We start from the raw sequence: 9571 nt of genomic DNA on the forward strand, positions 1-9571 counted from the left end.
GCTCTTTGTCTTGCTGGACGCCCCCTCTGTCTCCTCACACAATTGGCGACATCCTGGTCCCTCCTGGGCCACAGCAGCATCCAAAAACCCTGACCGCGACCCTTGCAGCTAGCAAGGCTTGTTTGTGGTCTTTCTGCACAGAAACACCTCTGCAAGCTTCTTCACGACGTGGGACATCCATCCTCCAAAGGAGAAGTTTCTAGCCCTCTTCATTATTGGAGAATCATCAGCTTCTACCATCCAGTAGCAGCTTCTTTGCACGAACAGCTGGCATTACGTGGGCATCTGCCCACTCCCGACTTGATCATGACTCTTGGACTTGGTCCCCTTGTACCACATGTACTCTCGTCCAGAAATCCATCGTTGTTGCATTGCTGGTGTTGGTCTTCCTTGCAGAATTCCCCTATCACGACTTCTGTGCTCTCTGGGGAACTTAGGTGCACTTTGCACCCCCTTTTCAGGGTCTTGGGGTGGGCTATTTTTCTAACCCTCACTGTTTTCTTACAGCCCCAGCGACCCTCTACAAGGTCACATAGGTTTGGGGTCCATTTGTGGTTTGCATTCCACTTCTAGAGTATATGGTTTGTGTTGCTCCTATACCTATGTGCTCTCATTGCAATCTATTGTGACTGTACATTGCTTGCATTGCTTTCTATTGCTATTACTGCATAATTTTGGTATTGTGTACATATATCTTGTGTATATTTGCTATCCTCATACTGAGGGTACTCACTGAGATACTTTTGGCATATTGTCATTAAAATAAAGTACCTTTATTTTTAGTATATCTGTGTATTGTGTTTTCTTATGATATTGTGCATATGACACCAGTGGTATAGTAGGAGCTTTACACGTCTCCTAGTTCAGCCTCAGCTGCTCTGCTAAGCTACCCTTTTCTATCAGCCTAAGCTGCTAGACACCTCTTCTACACTAATAAGGGATAACTGGACCTGGTGCAGAGTGTAAGTACCCTTGGTACCACTACAAACCAGGCCAGCCTCCTACAGGAACTGACTGTCCCAAGGCCCACGATGGTCCGGGCTGGTCATCAGGATCCAGTAGGGCAGAGCTGCTGTCGTCACTGTAGGCCTCTTCTGTGGGTGGAGTGGAGATGTCTGGACCCTCCGGTGTGGTAACGTTCCTTAGTCGTCCTGCAGCGATATGAGAGCATGATTATTGCATGTGTGTGTGTAATGGTGTGCAATGGGTGGGTGTGGTGTACCCCAGTGCAAGCATTCCTGTGTGTGGGTTTGTGTGAGGATGGTTAGGGGGTTGTTCTGGGTATGTGCAGTGAGTATGCTTTGGTGAGGGGTGACCATGCTTAGTTGTGTCATGCAGGGTTTGGTGTTGGGATGAGTGGTTTGTGTTATTAGTACATTAGTGAGTATTTGGGGTGATAGGGGAGGGGGTGAGGGTGGGGGTGTGTGATTGCATGCAGGTAGGGTGGGGGATATGATAGTTAAGATTTGACTTACCAGTGTCCATTCCTCCACCGACTCCTCCGAGGCCCTCTGGATGCATGATGGTCAAGACTTGCTCCTCCCATGATGTTAGTTGTGGGGGAGGAGGTGGGGGTCCACCGCCAGTCCGCTGTACCGCGATGTTGTGCCTGGAGACCACGGAACGCACCTTCCCCCGTAGGTCATTCCACCTCTTCCTGATGTCCTCCCGATTTCTTGGATGCTGTCCCACAGCGTTGGCCCTGTCCACGATTCTGCGCCATAACTCCATCTTCCTGGCTATGGAGGTGTGCTGCACCTGTGAGCCAAATAGCTGTGGCTCTACCCGTAGGATTTCCTCCACCATGACCCTGAGCTCCTCCTCGGAAAACCGGGGGTGTCTTTGGCGTGACATGGGGTGGTGTGGGTGATGTGTGGGGTGGTGTAAGTGTTGATGTGTGTGGTGATGTGTAGTGGTGTGTGGTGTTTTGTGCGTGGAATGTTGTATGGGTGATGGTGTTGTGTGCCTCTGTGTGGTGGGGTTTGTGAATTATGGTCGTAGGGGTTTGTGGGTGATGTGGGTGTGTGTTTTATATTTTGTTGGGTGTGTGGGAGTGGTGTGTGTATGTGTATCAGGTGTGTGTATATGGAATAGTCCAATGTGGCGGTGTTTTGGAGATGTGTGTGTATTTTGAAAGCAGCAGTGTGTACCGCTAATGGAACCGCGGCGGTGTTTTGGCGGTCTTCTGCACAGCGGTAAGCGGCTTTTACCGCCGATGTTGTAATGAGGGCCATAATGTGCTACTGGTGAACATTGAGTAACTAATATGTGCAGTGGTGAAACACAAAGTCATTGGTCAAACACAATTAATAGCATAACACCAACCTACACCTATTCACCACCCACGCACCCCACATCACACACCCTAACACATCACCCTACATACTCTCACCTACACAACTCACACAACACCCATGGCACCACAAAGATACTCCAGATTCTCAGAGGAGGAGCTAAGAGTCATGGTGGAGGAAATCATTTGGGTAGAGCCACAGCTATTTGGAGCACAAGTGCAACAGATATCCACTGCTAGGAAGATGGTGCTATGGCGGAGGATCGTGGACAGGGTCAATGCCGTGGGACAGCACCCCAGAACAAGGGACAACATCAGGAAGAGGTGGAACGACCTATGTGGGAAGGTATGTTCCAGTGCAGCAAGACACCAACTAGCTGTACAGAGGACTGGCGGTGGACCCCCACCTCTTCCCCCACAACTAACAACGTGGGAGGAGCAATTCTTGGCAATCATGCATCTTGAAGGCCTGGCCGGAGGAGCAGGACGACTGGACTCTGGTAAGTCAACTCTATACTACTACTATCCCCCTTCCTGCATGCCATCACGTGCCCCCATCCTCACCCTCACTCCCATCACTCCACCACCTCCCACATACCTCACCATCACATCTCACTCATCCCAATGCCAAACCCTGCAGGCCATACCAATGCATGGACACCACTCACAGACCTGCATGGACACCTTTCACCAAAGCATGCACACTAGAGAGAACTAATCATCCCACCATACACCAACGTACACAAGTGAAAGCTGCCAGGGCAAATACAAACAAAGAGGGCAACCCACTGATGCACAATATGTCACACACAGAAACAATAGCACAGCATTTACATCCCCACAGGTATCCCAGCCAATGCCAGAGAAGAAGAAGTGCCAGCACTATCCAGTCCCCCAACTGAAGAGGCCCACAGTGATGACAGCAACTCTGGTCACCTGGATCTGGAAGACCAACCTGGTCCAACAGTCACACACCACCACAGAGCCTCCCCCATCTGGAAACACCACCACAGCACCCACCCAGCATACCCATACCTCTGTCCCCAGGACACATCAATCAGCAGAGTGTCAACCACTACAGGGACCCCAGGGCACACCTCATACCCAAGAGAATCAGGGACCTGGGGTCAGTGGCAGTAGGCACACGGTTCAGGGGACAGAGGCACAGGCTAACAGGGAAACTGGGAGGAGTACTGTGTGCCAGGCCCAGGGAACCATCTCTCCAGGAGGCACTTGCAGAGATCCTGGGAGCATACCAACATTCCCAGGATACGCTGGGCCAGATCCTGCACAATGTGCAGGAGAACAGGCGGCTGCAGGAGGAACAGTACCAGGGGATCAGGGAGGACTTGCAGGCCATCAACACCACCCTGGTCTCCATAGCAGGTTTGCTGGAAGACATGGCCAACATTATGAGGGAGGCAACCTCACAACAGCAGGCCCCTGCCACTAGCCAGACATCTGAACTGCCTTCCACCTCCGATGCCGCTAGTGGATAGGAGGCCCCGCCACAGGACCAACAGGCCACCAGCACCCCTCCCCCTGCAGAAGGTGGACCACCCCACAAAGGTTCCCTGCGATCCAGGCAGAAGCCAGAGACTACTGCCAAGACGCCCACCAGGAAATAAGACTCTCCTGATTGTCCCCCTTGTGTCCCACTCAGTCACCCTGTCCACCATGAACTGCCATTGCTCCCCTCCCTATCTCGCCTTGGACAATGCACCTGTGCACCAAATAGACTGGAACAATACCCTGGACTTTCCTCCATCACCACCCCATCCCAATGCACTTGCCCCTCTTCTTCTTAGCACTTCAATAAACACCATTTGAACAAATACAAGTATGGAGTATGTCAAACTCATTTAAGTATGTATTCGTTTAACCAGGTTCAAACATTGCAATTCAACTGTACAGTAATGTTCACATAGGAAAGACCTGTAGTTGATTGCAGTGATCACACCAGGAGTGATAGTGGGGCACCAACATCTGCAAAATGAGTTGCCAAAGGGTACAGTGAGTGGGCACATAAGTGGGAAATAACAGCATGCCAGTGCCAAAGATAATCTAAATAATGACAATGAAATGTGAACTAACACTGTCTTACCTGTGTGTCATTGGAAATATTGTCAAATCACACTGCTATTCTGTTGTCCTCACCCTCATCCTCTGCCTCCTCATCCTCTCTGTCCACAGGGTCCACTGCTGCCACACAGCCATCTCCAGCCTCCTCCTCCTGCAGAAAAGGCAAATGGTGTCTCAAGGCAAGTTCGTGCAACATGCAGCATGCCACGATTATCTGGCAGACCTTCTTGGGTGAGTAGCACAGGGATCCCCAGTTAGATGGAGGCACCTGAACCTGGCCTTCAGGAGGCCAAAGGTCCGTTCAATTATCCTTCTTGTTCGCCCATGTGCCTCATTGTAGCGTTCTTCTGCCCTTGTCCTGGCATTCTTCACAGGGGTCAATAACCATGATAGGTTGGGGTAACCTGAGTCACCTGCAAATATTGACGGACAATAGTTAGGCACACACTATCCTATATGGCCCACGCCATACCCATACACCAACATCTACTGTGTGGGAACCAGGGCTTACCTATTAGCCACACCCGGTGCCTCTGTAGTTGGGCCATCACATTAGGGATGCTGCTACTCCTCAGCATAAAGGCATAATGCACCGACCCAGGATACTTAGCATTGATGTGGGAGATGTACTGGTCCGCCAAGCACACCATCTGGACATTCATGGAGTGGAAACTCTTTTGATTTCTGAACACCTGTGCATTTTGCCGGGGGGAACAAATGCAACATGAGTTCAATCAATCGCCCCAATTATGTAGGGGATATGTCCCATTGCATAGAAGTCAACCTTCACTGTGGCCAAATCCTCCACCTAGGGGAAACAATGTAGCTGCACATGTGTTTAATCAGGGCAGACAACACTCTTGTCAGCATGTTTGAGAACATTGACTGTGATATTCCTGCTGCCAAGCCCACTGTCACTTGGAAAGAACCAGTTGCCAAGAAATGGAGCAGAGATAGGACTTGCACAAAAGGGGGGATCCCAGTGGGGTGACAGATATCAGATATCAGGTCAGGCTCCAGTTGGGCACACAGCTCTGTGATTGTGGCCCTGTCAAGTCTATAGGTGAGGATAATGTGCCTGTCCTCCAGTGTTGCCAAGTCCACCAGGGGTCTGTACACAAGGGTATGTCTCCATCTCCTATTCAACCACAGCGGTTGCAGTCTAAGGGACAAAACAGTGAGGAGCCGGTCAAAAACTGAACATCGGATCCACAACAGTACAATGCATGATGTTAATTTGTAATGTTAAGTGGGATTTGTCCTGTATGTCATATTTTTATCTGTGACACAGTTATTATCCAGGGCCTGCCCCCCACCATGAAATGGTGTCCACCTGTCCTGTGTTGAGGGACAGGCGGAAATGAGGTAATTACGCTGACGTTGTGTGTAGGCGGTCGGGAACCGCCATGCAACTCCTCATTGGTTAACATTGGGCCCTATAGGGTAATGTGGCCGATGGTGATGTACGCTGGTGGTGATGGTAGGGGGTACCCGGGTGGGGGATGTGTGTCAGTAGGTGCCCAGGGTCACGTCTGTGTGGGTCCCGGGTGTGCTGCATTTGGTGGTATGTGCCCCTCCCCATGCCTCGGTGGCTATCATTATAACTGGTAGTGTAATGCATAGTGCATAGGGCTGTTCCCTGTGTGTAAGGGTGGTGTGTATGCCAACAGTGGTGTTGGTACAGCCATTGACCCAGTGTATCCTTTGTCTCTTCCCCCCTTTTTATTTTGTCACCCTGTCCTTATGTGCATTAGCATCATCTGGCGGAAGAGCAGAGGCACCGGCGACGGGGGGAGTTGCATCCCACAGGACCCAGGAGGCAGAGTCCACCGATGCTGAGGGCACCAGTGGGACGGAGGACGAAGGGAGCACCACGGCATAGACTGGAGGGGACAGTTTGGACACATATACCTCCTCCGATGGAAGCTCCCTGGTGGTGGCGACACCTCTGTGCCCACCCCAGCTACAGGTACAGCCGCCATCCCCGTACCAGCACCGTCCTCCCAGCAGCCCCTCATCGAGTTGCCCGTGGTCGCTCACCCAGGAGGGTGGGCACCTCCTTCGCCCCAAGAACCAAAGGCCCTGCCCCAGCTGCCCTGAGTGAGGAGGCTATTGACCTCCTGAGATCCATCTGTGTAGGGCAGTCAACCATTGTGAATGCCATCCAGGGGCTGGCAGCCCAGATGCAACAGACTAATGCATTCTTGGAGGGCATTCACACTAGCTTGGCGGCCCAACCGAGATCAATCCAGGCTCTGGCCTCCTCTCTGATGGCAGCCATTGTCCCTGGTTCCACCCTCCCCTCTCCAACTTCCTCTTCCCAATCCCATTCCCCTCAACCCCAACCTATCCCAAGCACACAGGCAGACGAGCCTTCACACAAGACAACACACAAGAGTGGCACAGGCAAACACAAGCACCACACATAATCCGACAGGCACTCACACAAACACCATCCAGATGCAGACATACCAACATCAACAATTTCCACTGTCTCCCCTCCTCCTCCTCCGCCACCTCCCTCCCAGTTGCATCTACACTCACACCTACATGCACTACATCATCATACACTACCAGTATTACCACCACACCTAGCAGAACACACACCTCGCCGGCAGACACCTCCACAACAGCCATGCAAACGTCCCCTGTGTCCTCTCCCACTGTGTCTGTCACCCTCCTTCCCAAGGTACACAAGCGCAAGCACTCAGACACCCAACAGCCATCCTCCTCACAACAGCATCCAGCCCATGCACCTGTACCGAAACACAGCAGACAGACACCTCCTACAACCACTCCCTCTTCCTCCACTCCCAAACCTTCTTCTTCCTGCCCCAATGTCCCTAAGAAGTTATTCCTCTCGACCAGTGACCTCTTCCCTACCCCTCCCCCTCGTCCTTCACGTCTGGCCAGGGTGGCAAAAACCCAGGCAAGTGCCTCAGCCACCCAGTCCATGGGCCCAATAGTCTCCACATCCACTTGTGGTGGAAAAGGATCAAGGGCACCAGGCAGCCTCAAGGAAAGGGTGCCTGCCCCAACTGCAGGCTGGAAGACCCAGCAGCCTGCCCCAGCTGCTGCCAGGAAGGGCAAGGAGCCTGCCCCAGCTGCTGCCAGGAAGGACAAAGTGCCTGCCCCAGCTGCTGCCAGGAAGGGCAAGGAGCCAGCACCATCAGGCAGGAAGGACAAGGGGCCTGGTGCAGGCACTCAGCCGGAGCCCCTACCTCCAACCATGGTTGTGCAGCCATCCGAGGCTGCAGGTGATGGGCAGGAGCTCCCCCCCACCACCACCACCAGCAGCAGCATCACCACCACCACCAGTGGGCAGCCATCCGAGGCTGCAGGGGATGGGCAGAAGCTTCCACCCACCACCAGCAGCAGCACCACCACTACCAGTGGGCAGCCATCCGAGGCAGCAGGGGATGGGCTGGAGCCTCCCCCCACCAGCACCAGCAGCACCACCACCACTGAGCAGCCATCAGAGGCTGCAGGGGATGGGCTGGAGCCTCCCCCCACCAGTGGCTGCAGCAGCAGCACCACCACCACTGAGCAGCCGTCACTACCGGTGGACGGTATGTAGTCCTGTCTACATGGGCTGCTGTGCCACCTGCCCCATGCAAATCCTGTGGGTGTGACACACAGCTAAGAGACTGTGACCTTGCACTCCCCAGAATCAAGCACAGGGCATGTTGCCCCCTGCAGAGTAAGCGGGCAAGTCACCCACTTGAGATAATGTAGCCTTGCACTCCCCAGGACAAGGCAATGGGCATGTTGCCCCCTCCATAGCATGTGGGCAGGTCACCCACTTGAGAGACTGTGGCCTTGCACTCCCCTGGACCGATCACGGGGAATGTTGCCCCCTCCAGAGCATGTGGGCAAGTCACCCACGTGAGAGACTGTGTCCTTGCAGTCCCCAGGACAGAGCACGGGGCATGTTGCCCCCTCCGGAGCATGTGGGCAAGTCATCCACTTGGGAGACTGTGGCCTTGCACTCCCCAGGACCAAGCACGGACATGTTGCCCCCTTCAGAACCAGTGGTCTTGTTCCATCTGCAGGCTGAGGTGCCTGTCTGTTTTCCAACTGAAGCCCCTGCAGTGTTCTCTCCGTGTTGGTGCAGGTGACAAGTGGGGCCTTGGCCCATGCACCCATGTTCTCTTGAACTGTACATATGTATATACCATTACATTGCATTTTTGTATTTCTACTGTTTTGTTATTATTACACTCACTTTTGCACATTCCTGTTGTCCTTGCATTATTCCTCAGTGGTACAGGGTAAATATGTTTAATTACTGCAGCTGATTGTGTGTATGGTGTTGGGGGTGGGTGTATGTGTGTTGCGTGTGTGTGTCACTCTTTCCCCCCCTCCCCATGTGTGCTAGGCAGTTGTACTTACCGTGGTCGTCTTCACCGTCGTTGGTGTTCATGGTGAAGCTGGATGTAAATAATCATTGGAAATATTTGCAGTTCGGGTTCCATGGCAGCGTGGTTGTTCCCTGTGTCTCCAAAGGTGAGTCCTTTCCCTTCTGTGCAGTGTTTCCGCCAAGCTTTTGATGTCATTGGTACTGCCCCGGAAAAAGTTGCGGTTTCCTGTCTCATAATACAGTGGGCGGAACATTGACTTCCGCCTGGCTGTTGGCTGCTACAGCCGTGGTGGCTGTTGTTTCCTCCCTGGCGGTCGTTATGGTAAAGTGGCTGTCTATCTGAGTTCTCACCGCTATGGTCATAATTTGGCTGTAGTTACCGCCAGCCTGTTGCCGGTATTACCGCCACTTTATCACCGACTACCAGGGCTGTAATGAGTGCCTGGGTGTTTTCTTTCATGTGTGTGAGTACTGTGTGACTACAGTGATATTGCATGAGTTTTGCATGTCTCCTAGATAAGCCTTGACTGCTCATCCACAGCTACCTCTAGAGAGCCTGGCTTCTAAACACTGCCTACACTACACTAATAAGGGATAGTTGGACCTCGTATAAGGTGTAAGTACCATAGGTACTCACCATACACCAGGTCAGCCGCCTACAGACACTGGGCCATGGAAAGGACATCTGGCAGCATTACCCATAGGACCAAAGACATAAGGTGGGTTAGATCTTGTCTCTTTCATTCCTTGTGATGGGATTCATCCCGAGACTGGGCTAAGGTGGTCAAGGCTGCTCACTAACTCACTTCTTACTTCAAGTGACAGAGGAGCAGAGC

Source organism: Pleurodeles waltl, chromosome 8, assembly GCF_031143425.1.
Source record: "Pleurodeles waltl isolate 20211129_DDA chromosome 8, aPleWal1.hap1.20221129, whole genome shotgun sequence".
NCBI classification, from domain to species: Eukaryota; Metazoa; Chordata; class Amphibia; order Caudata; family Salamandridae; genus Pleurodeles; species Pleurodeles waltl.